The 7523-nt window shown below is 41.4% G+C and overlaps 1 non-coding gene across 1 annotated transcript; it reads left to right on the forward strand.

Moving 5' to 3' along the window:
• Positions 1 to 1243: 1243 nt before the first annotated feature.
• TRNAV-AAC (transfer RNA valine (anticodon AAC)) lies at positions 1244 to 1316 on the forward strand. The gene has a single exon. It is a non-coding gene; the product is annotated as a tRNA-Val (tRNA).
• Positions 1317 to 7523: the final 6207 nt, after the last annotated feature.

Raw genomic sequence — 7523 nt, forward strand, 5'->3', positions numbered from 1 at the left:
AAATTTCTCTAGTTTTAAGCCACCTGGTTTATGATAATTTTTTATGGCGGCCCTAGGAATCTTGTAAAAATCTGTGCAGTTAAAATCTGTGCTTTGCACACACCTTAATTTAAAAGCCTCTAGGTAATATCTACATTCTAGATATCTACATTAAGGTTAAACGTTCAGTGAGTAAAAAATGAATCTCCTTCATTACATTCATATTAAAATATCGTTTTCTTTCTGTGGATTCTCTTCTCCTGCCTTGCCCATCTGGTTCACATATTCCCGTTTGGTCTCATTTCTTTCCACTTTTGGCTGCAATCTAGAACTCCTTGATGCTCCCCTCAAATCTCTCACCTCCATTCTGTCTCCACTGTGGAGTCCCCACTCCTCTTGTTCTCTCTACACTCAACTCACTTTTTTTTAATCTAGTAATTAATTACCTTATCTGTGTATCTTCCTCTAATAATTAGGACTTGGGAAGATGCCCCTTCTCATTTCTCCTGGTATGATCTCTCTCGGATATTTGTTTCTGTTGTTTCACTTAGCAATTTAATGCCAATTAGCCATTTACGTCCATTTTTAAAGAAATGATTAGCCTATATGCTACTTTCTACCTTCCAGACTCTCAATTCCTTCACACGACTTGAATCTCCCTTTAGTACCCAGCATAGGATTGGGCACATAGTAGGGTTTTCAGTAATTTCTTTAAGATAAACAAAATATATGCATGTAATAGAAAGGCAACTTGTTTTGCTAATCTGATGTCAGAAAAATAAAGTATCTAGATTATGCTAATTGGGAAATATCACTTTATACGGATATTAACAATAGTCCGTCAGCAGGATGTCAGGACTTACATATGTCAGAGAAGTCACTCTCCTTTTGACAACTTTTTCAAGACTGATGAGTAGGTTCAAGCACCATCTCTTTGCTGAACACCTTCTTAGAGATTTGCTCATTGTGGGAAGGCAGGAAATTTCTATTTAGGAGTGTGTTGGGGGGAGCGGAGAGGGGGGCGCTGAGGGGACGGTGACAGCGATGTAAGTAATGAAATGAGTTGAAAAACAAACAGTAGTCAAATACATCCCTAAAATCATCTTCATCCATTAAAATAGATTAATGGTCATTAGATATGCAATAAATATAACAAAGAGCTACAAATGCAAGTGATACAGAATCAAAATTTCTCGATAGACGGTCCCAACCCGGAGCATGCAGGTATATCTATTCCTATTCTAAGAAGTACACCACCGGGTGGGTTTCCGTAGTGTAGTGGTTATCACGTTCACCTAACACGCGAAAGGTCCCCGGTTCGAAACCGGGCGGAAACAATAGCTTGGTCTTTTTAACTCCAGTTTTTGCATCTGATATTCTCCATCTGAATCCTACAGAATTTGTGTGTTTCGTCAAACGCACCAGCCTTCGGGATCTCTTTGTCCCGAGCCGCGCTGAGGCCAGCATCTTCCCACCTCTCCCAGCCCCTGCAAGTTGTTGGCTCCTCTTTCGCTGAAGGTCCGCGAGTTCGAGCAGTCTGGTGATGTCGACCCGAGGGTTGGACAAGACTTTTCTCCAGCAGCGCGGATGGGACAGGCTGCCTTGGAATTTCGACAGCGGGACGCGCGAGTTTTTCGTAAATGAGTTTTTTCTCAGAGATATCTAAGAAGAACAGGGCTTCACTTTGAGCCCATTGGGGAATGGGAGAATCCATTCTTTGCTCTTTACAGCTCAAGTGCAGAAAGGATATTCCACGAAATAGGTAAGTGGACCTTATTTGGACTGGCCTTTGTCATAGAAACAGTCTGGAGTATTAAAAAACAAAAACAAAAACAAAAAAAAAAAAAAAACGACTTAAGCCCTAGCTGGTATGAAAATCGAATTCTTAACTGCGGCATCAATAAGAGGAGGCCCTGATCAACTAATTTCTTTTCTCTTTGACAACGCAAGCATTGTCACTTAGAGTTCCTATAATAAAACAGACAATCCCCTAACTCTATTTTCCCCTTCCCTGATCCACCGGTCGCAACTCACCCAGTTTCAATAAACTCTCTATCCTAATGGAGAGTTCTTAACAACAGAACCAAACAGCAACAACAAAAGCCTCTCACGAGTGGAAAAAGTGCTACAGAGAATGCTCGAGCTGATTCTTGGGTGTGTTTTTTTGGAAATGGGAAAAAAAAGTCCTTTTCCTGCTTTGAACCCACACTTATATAAAGGGAGAGGCACACTTCCCCACAGAAAAACAAAACTGACCTTTAAAACCAAGCTGGGGCCTTGCAGGAGAAGTTAAGGTTGTTTCAATTCCATGGATTTGGCCCAGAAAACCCACGGACAAGGTGCTAGCAGTGTGAGACTTGCTTCCGCATCCCCTAGAACATCCTAGAGCAAATCAAGGCTGTTTCCCAAAGGGTGGTGTCTTAGTATCTTTGCGCTGCTATAACAGAAATACCATAGGTGGGTAGTTTTAAAGAACAGAAATTTATTTTCTCACAGTTTAGGAGGCTGGAAGTCCGAATTCCCAGCACCGGCTCTAAAGGAAGGCTCTCTTTGTCTACTCTGGGAGAAGATCCTTGCCTCAGCTTCTCTAGTTCTTCTCAGCATTCCTTGGGGATCTCCCTGTGCCATCTGTCTTTCCCCAATTTGTACCTGCTTGCTTCTGTGCCTAATCTGTTCTTTTTATACCTTAAAAGTGATTAGATTTAAGACATGTCCTACACCCATATGATCTTATTAACGTAACAAAGGAAACGCTATTCCAAATGAGATTAAATCCAAGTGTATAGGGGTTAGGATTTACAATACATATTTTTGGGGGACATAATTCAGTCCATAACAGATGGGAATGAGGTGAATGCCTCGGGATTCGACAGAGAACGGTCTAGGACAGTACCAATGAAGCTCTTGAAATCAAATTCCTCAGAACCTGCCTGAGGTTTCCAGGCCTGGAATTTGTGAAGGATTTCGGGCATTGTGGGAAAGGCCTTCCTTAGGCTTGAGTTATATTCGATATTGATGGTTTTGAGGAGAAAATAAACATGCAACAAATATGAAAATGTCTGACAGGAAGAGAAATTTAACTCTATTGAACAGGTGACATCCTAGAAACATCCATTTGATTCTTCGGAGGTATCTAGCCATCTGTTGTTTCTGTAGTCTAGTGGTTAGAACGTTTGCCTTACACGGGGAGGGTCCTTGGTTCGAAGCACGTGGAAAGGAGTTGTTTTCCTGTGATAAATAGATGACATCTCCAACCGCTTCAGTCGAGGCTGCTAAAGCTAAAATTTGGCCTAACGCCAGCAGCGTGGGGAGGGCGCTACGTCTTTGCCTAGCATTCCTCTGACGCTGGACTTCCGCGGCTTATGAACCGGCTCGAAAACTCAATAGGACAAGGCGCCAGCTTGACCACCCTTTGCCACCCGCAGAGACTCAGGCTGTCTTGTTTTCTAAGACAGAAAAGAGCCCCTTTTGAATCACCTCGGTGCATCTTCTATCAGATTTTTTTTTTTTGTCTTTTAAAATTAGTGTTACTGATATTATTATTATTGATTTGTATTATATCATTTACTTAAGAGTACTTTACAGGATATTTGTATATATTCTCCCTGCCAGTGGGCGGTATCTTTTGATAAAATTCTTAATTTTCATGTGAAGTCCAATTCATTTAACCTTTATGTTTAATTCTTTTGTTCCTCTCTAAGAAATCTTTGTCTACTCCAAGATCACCAAGATATTCTGTGCTTTTTTCCCCTTAGTAGTTGAATTTATTTACCTTCACCTTCAGGAATATGGGCAAAAGACCTTCCCAGGTACTTCCAAAACAGGATACATCGATAGCCAATGAGTATATGAGATGTTGTGATACCTCAATAAAAAAGTTTGTTTTTTCAACGAGCGTCCACGACTACCCGACAAAAAACATCAACTGTCTCTGCTGACTTTGTTTTCTTGCTAGAAATATTTTCAGAACTCTTCTGTAATGGTTGTGCATGTCTGTGTGTTGGGAGGGAGTTGGAGGATGGAGAGGGTGGTGGTGTCTGGAAAGGTGGTGGATGAAATGGGTTGCAGATTAGGGGGACAAGATTTCTGCCCTCTGGATCTAAGCAAATATCTCTGACCTTCAGGGGCTGCTGCTAAATCGGACTCTTGTTATCCTTTTTTTTTTTTTTTAGTTCCTTCCACCCCTCCTGCCACCCTCCAGAAAGACCTCTAAAGACCTGGTTCTTATCTGGGCTTGATGTAAATCTCTTTGGCTCTGGACGTTTCCATCACTGGGTCAGTGTCAGCTGCACCTTTCCAGGATGCTGGGCGCAGCACGGAGCACTGGAGTAGGACCCATCTCTCCAGGTATACGGTCCTCTGAGTTGTGCGCTCAGTCACTTCCAAGAGCTGGTGGGTACTGGAAGTTGCTTCTTCAGTGTTGTCAATGGGAAGCAGGGCAAGATTACCCAATAAGCAAGGTATGCACAGGCCCAGTTGTGCCTTCCCACCTATCTGCAGTGCACAATTTTACCTGTCCCTCACCATGTCAAAGATGTGGTGAAACACATGTGAAATTGTTCACCACAGATTAGCAAGTAAATACAATTAAGTTTGTGCTTCCTAGTTAATTCGACCCTGATGGGAAGTTCCCCAGGACTCGGAATCCAGCTCAACACAAGATGGAGGTTCAGAGAGTCAAGACCATCAGAGCTGGAGGACACAGCCCAAACATTCCTAGAGTTAGGATGATGTCTAGACACAGACTGTGCATCTATCATGAAAATTAATTCAAAATGCACCACAAACTTGAATGTAAGATGTAAAACTATACAACTTCTAGAAGATAACGTAGAAGAAAATCTAGGTCACCTTGGGTTTGATGATAACTTTTTAGATACAACAATAAAAGTACAATCTGTAAAAGAAAAAAATTGATAAGTTGGACTTCTTTAAAATTAAGAACTGCTCTGAGAAAGACACTATTAAGAGAATGAAAAGTCACAGACTGGGAGAAAATATTTGAATAATACATATCTGATAAATAATTTGTATCTAAATATATAAAGACGTCTTAAAACACAACAGTAAGAAAACAAACAATCCAATTTAAAAATTGAACAGACACCTCACCAAAAAGAAATCTGCATCATATGTCGTTGCTGTGTGCCGGCAACCCCATAGGACAGGGTAAAACTGCCCCACAGTGTTTCCAAGGAGCGGCTGGTGGATTCAAACTGCTGACCTTTTGGTTAGCTGACCTTTTGGTTAGCAGACTGAGCTCTTAACCATTTCACTTTCAGGGCTCCATATGTCATTAGGGAATTGCAATTTAAAACAACAATGAGATTCCACTACATACCTTAATTAAAATGGCTAAAATCCAAAGCATTGACAACACCAAATGCTGGAGAGAAAGCAAAGCAACTGGAACTCTAATTCATGTAAAATGGTACAGGCACTTTGGAATATAAGTCTGGGAGTTTTTTACAAAGCAAACAGACATACCATATGATCTAGGAATTGCAGTACTAGGTATTTACCCAAATAAATTAAAAACTACTGTCCACAGGAAAAAAAAATAACAACTGTATATGAATGTTTATAGCAGCTTTATTCATAATTGCCCCAAATTGGAAGAAACCAAGATGTCTTCCAATAGGTGAATGGATAAACAAACTGTGGTACATTCACACAATGGAATATTATTCAGTGATTAAAAGAACTGAGCTATCATGCTATGAAAAGACATGGAGGAATCTTAAATACATACTGCTAAGTAAAAGAAACCAGTCTGAAAAGATTACATACTGTATGATTTCAACTATATGATATTCTGGAAAAAGTAAAACTAGACAGTAAAAAGATCAGTTGTTGCCAGGGGTTTCAGGAGGAGGAGTTGACAGATGAATAGCTGGAGAACAGTGGGTTTTCTTTAGGGCAGTGAAACTATTCTGTATCATACTATAATGTTTGACACATTATATTATGCATTTGTCAAAACCCGTAGAATTATACAACACAAAGAGTGAACCCTAATGTGAACTATGGACTTTAGTTAATAATATATCAATATAGGTTCATCAAATGTAACAAATGCACAGGAATGCAAGATGTTAATAATAAGAGGGTACACATGGGAACTCTGTACTTTCTGTGCAATTTTTATGTAAACCTAAAACTGATCTAAAACATAGCCTATTAAAAGAATTTGTTTTAGGAGACTTCAGGCAACATGGCCCTCTAGGCAGAATCACCACATCGTCCCTCCACAGCAAAGATCCAAAAAACTAAGCCAAACAGAGAAAAGAGCAATCTTGAACCCTAAAACATCAAATGAAGAGATAAAGAACTCAGCCAAGCACCAAATGGAGTGAAAAACTGACAGAGAATGAAGAGCGAGCAGAGATTCATGCAGAGGTTCCCTATCAGCTAACACAGCACGGATCCGCCATCTTGGACTCGTATCAGAGACCCACAAACAGGGGGTACGAGAAAGCAGCTTCATGGAGCCTCCAGCAGGAGACAGAACAACTGGTAACTGGCGATATATGCTTTCCCACCCGCCCACCCTTCTTCACCCCCACTCGGCCTCCTCTGCTTTCTGTGGACACAGTCTCTTGGCCAGGAAGCACCAGCTGCTTGGATTCCACCTGCCTGCCCTGGCTGACTCCCTGAGTGCCATTTGTTGGCTGCTGGTGTTGCTTTTTTCTGCTTCTTTTGATTTCTTCCTTACCTCTCACCACCTCCCCCTCCTTTAGCTCCGTGCACCATCTTTGCTTCTTTCTAAGGGGCTGCAGAGCTCCTTTCAAGTGTGGAACTGCTTCCTGGTCTGTGCTGCCATGCTGGTGGGATCCTGGGGCTTTTTTTGTTTGTTTGTTTTATTTTTCTTTTCTTCAGTTGCAAGACTGTTCTGGCCAGGCAGTGCTACACGGCTTTGGACCTACCTTCTCAGCTTGCGCAGATGTGCAGACGGATCCCTGAAGTCATCTCTTTTTCCATTTTTTTTTCTTTATGTTTTTTGGGGAGCTTTTCTTCTTTTTTTAATTTGTTTTATTTTCTTTTCCCTCTTTTTCCCTTTTTGTCTTACTTCATTACTCAGTTTCTTGTCTCTCTATACCTTCCGTCTCTTCCTGTCCCCTGAATACCTGGTGCTGAATACCTCTATGCCTTCTAGCCAGCCTGTACTTCAACACCTGGGAACAACTTCCCCAGACTTCATAGCTACACCGGTGGGATCCCTGGGAGCTTTGCTGTTCTTTTTTCTTTCTAATTTTTATTTATTCATTTTTTTTGTCTTCTTCCCCTTTTTGTTTTTGTCCATTTCTTAGTTTCTCATCTCTCCACTCCAACGGCAAGCTCCCCTAGCAATCTTTTTTGTTTGTTTGTATGTTTTTGGCTCCTGTTGCTCTTTCCTCTCTCCCATACCCATCTTAGCTCCACACATCACAATGTCCTCCCTCCATCCTGCTTACCTGCACCGTATGCTTAACATCACACCACCAAGCAGCACAGGCACGGCCTACCGGAACCTGCCCTGCACTGATTACTGACCTGCCCTGGTG

Source organism: Trichechus manatus, unplaced genomic scaffold (assembly GCF_000243295.1).
Source record: "Trichechus manatus latirostris isolate Lorelei unplaced genomic scaffold, TriManLat1.0 scaffold00180, whole genome shotgun sequence".
NCBI lineage: Eukaryota > Metazoa > Chordata > Mammalia > Sirenia > Trichechidae > Trichechus > Trichechus manatus.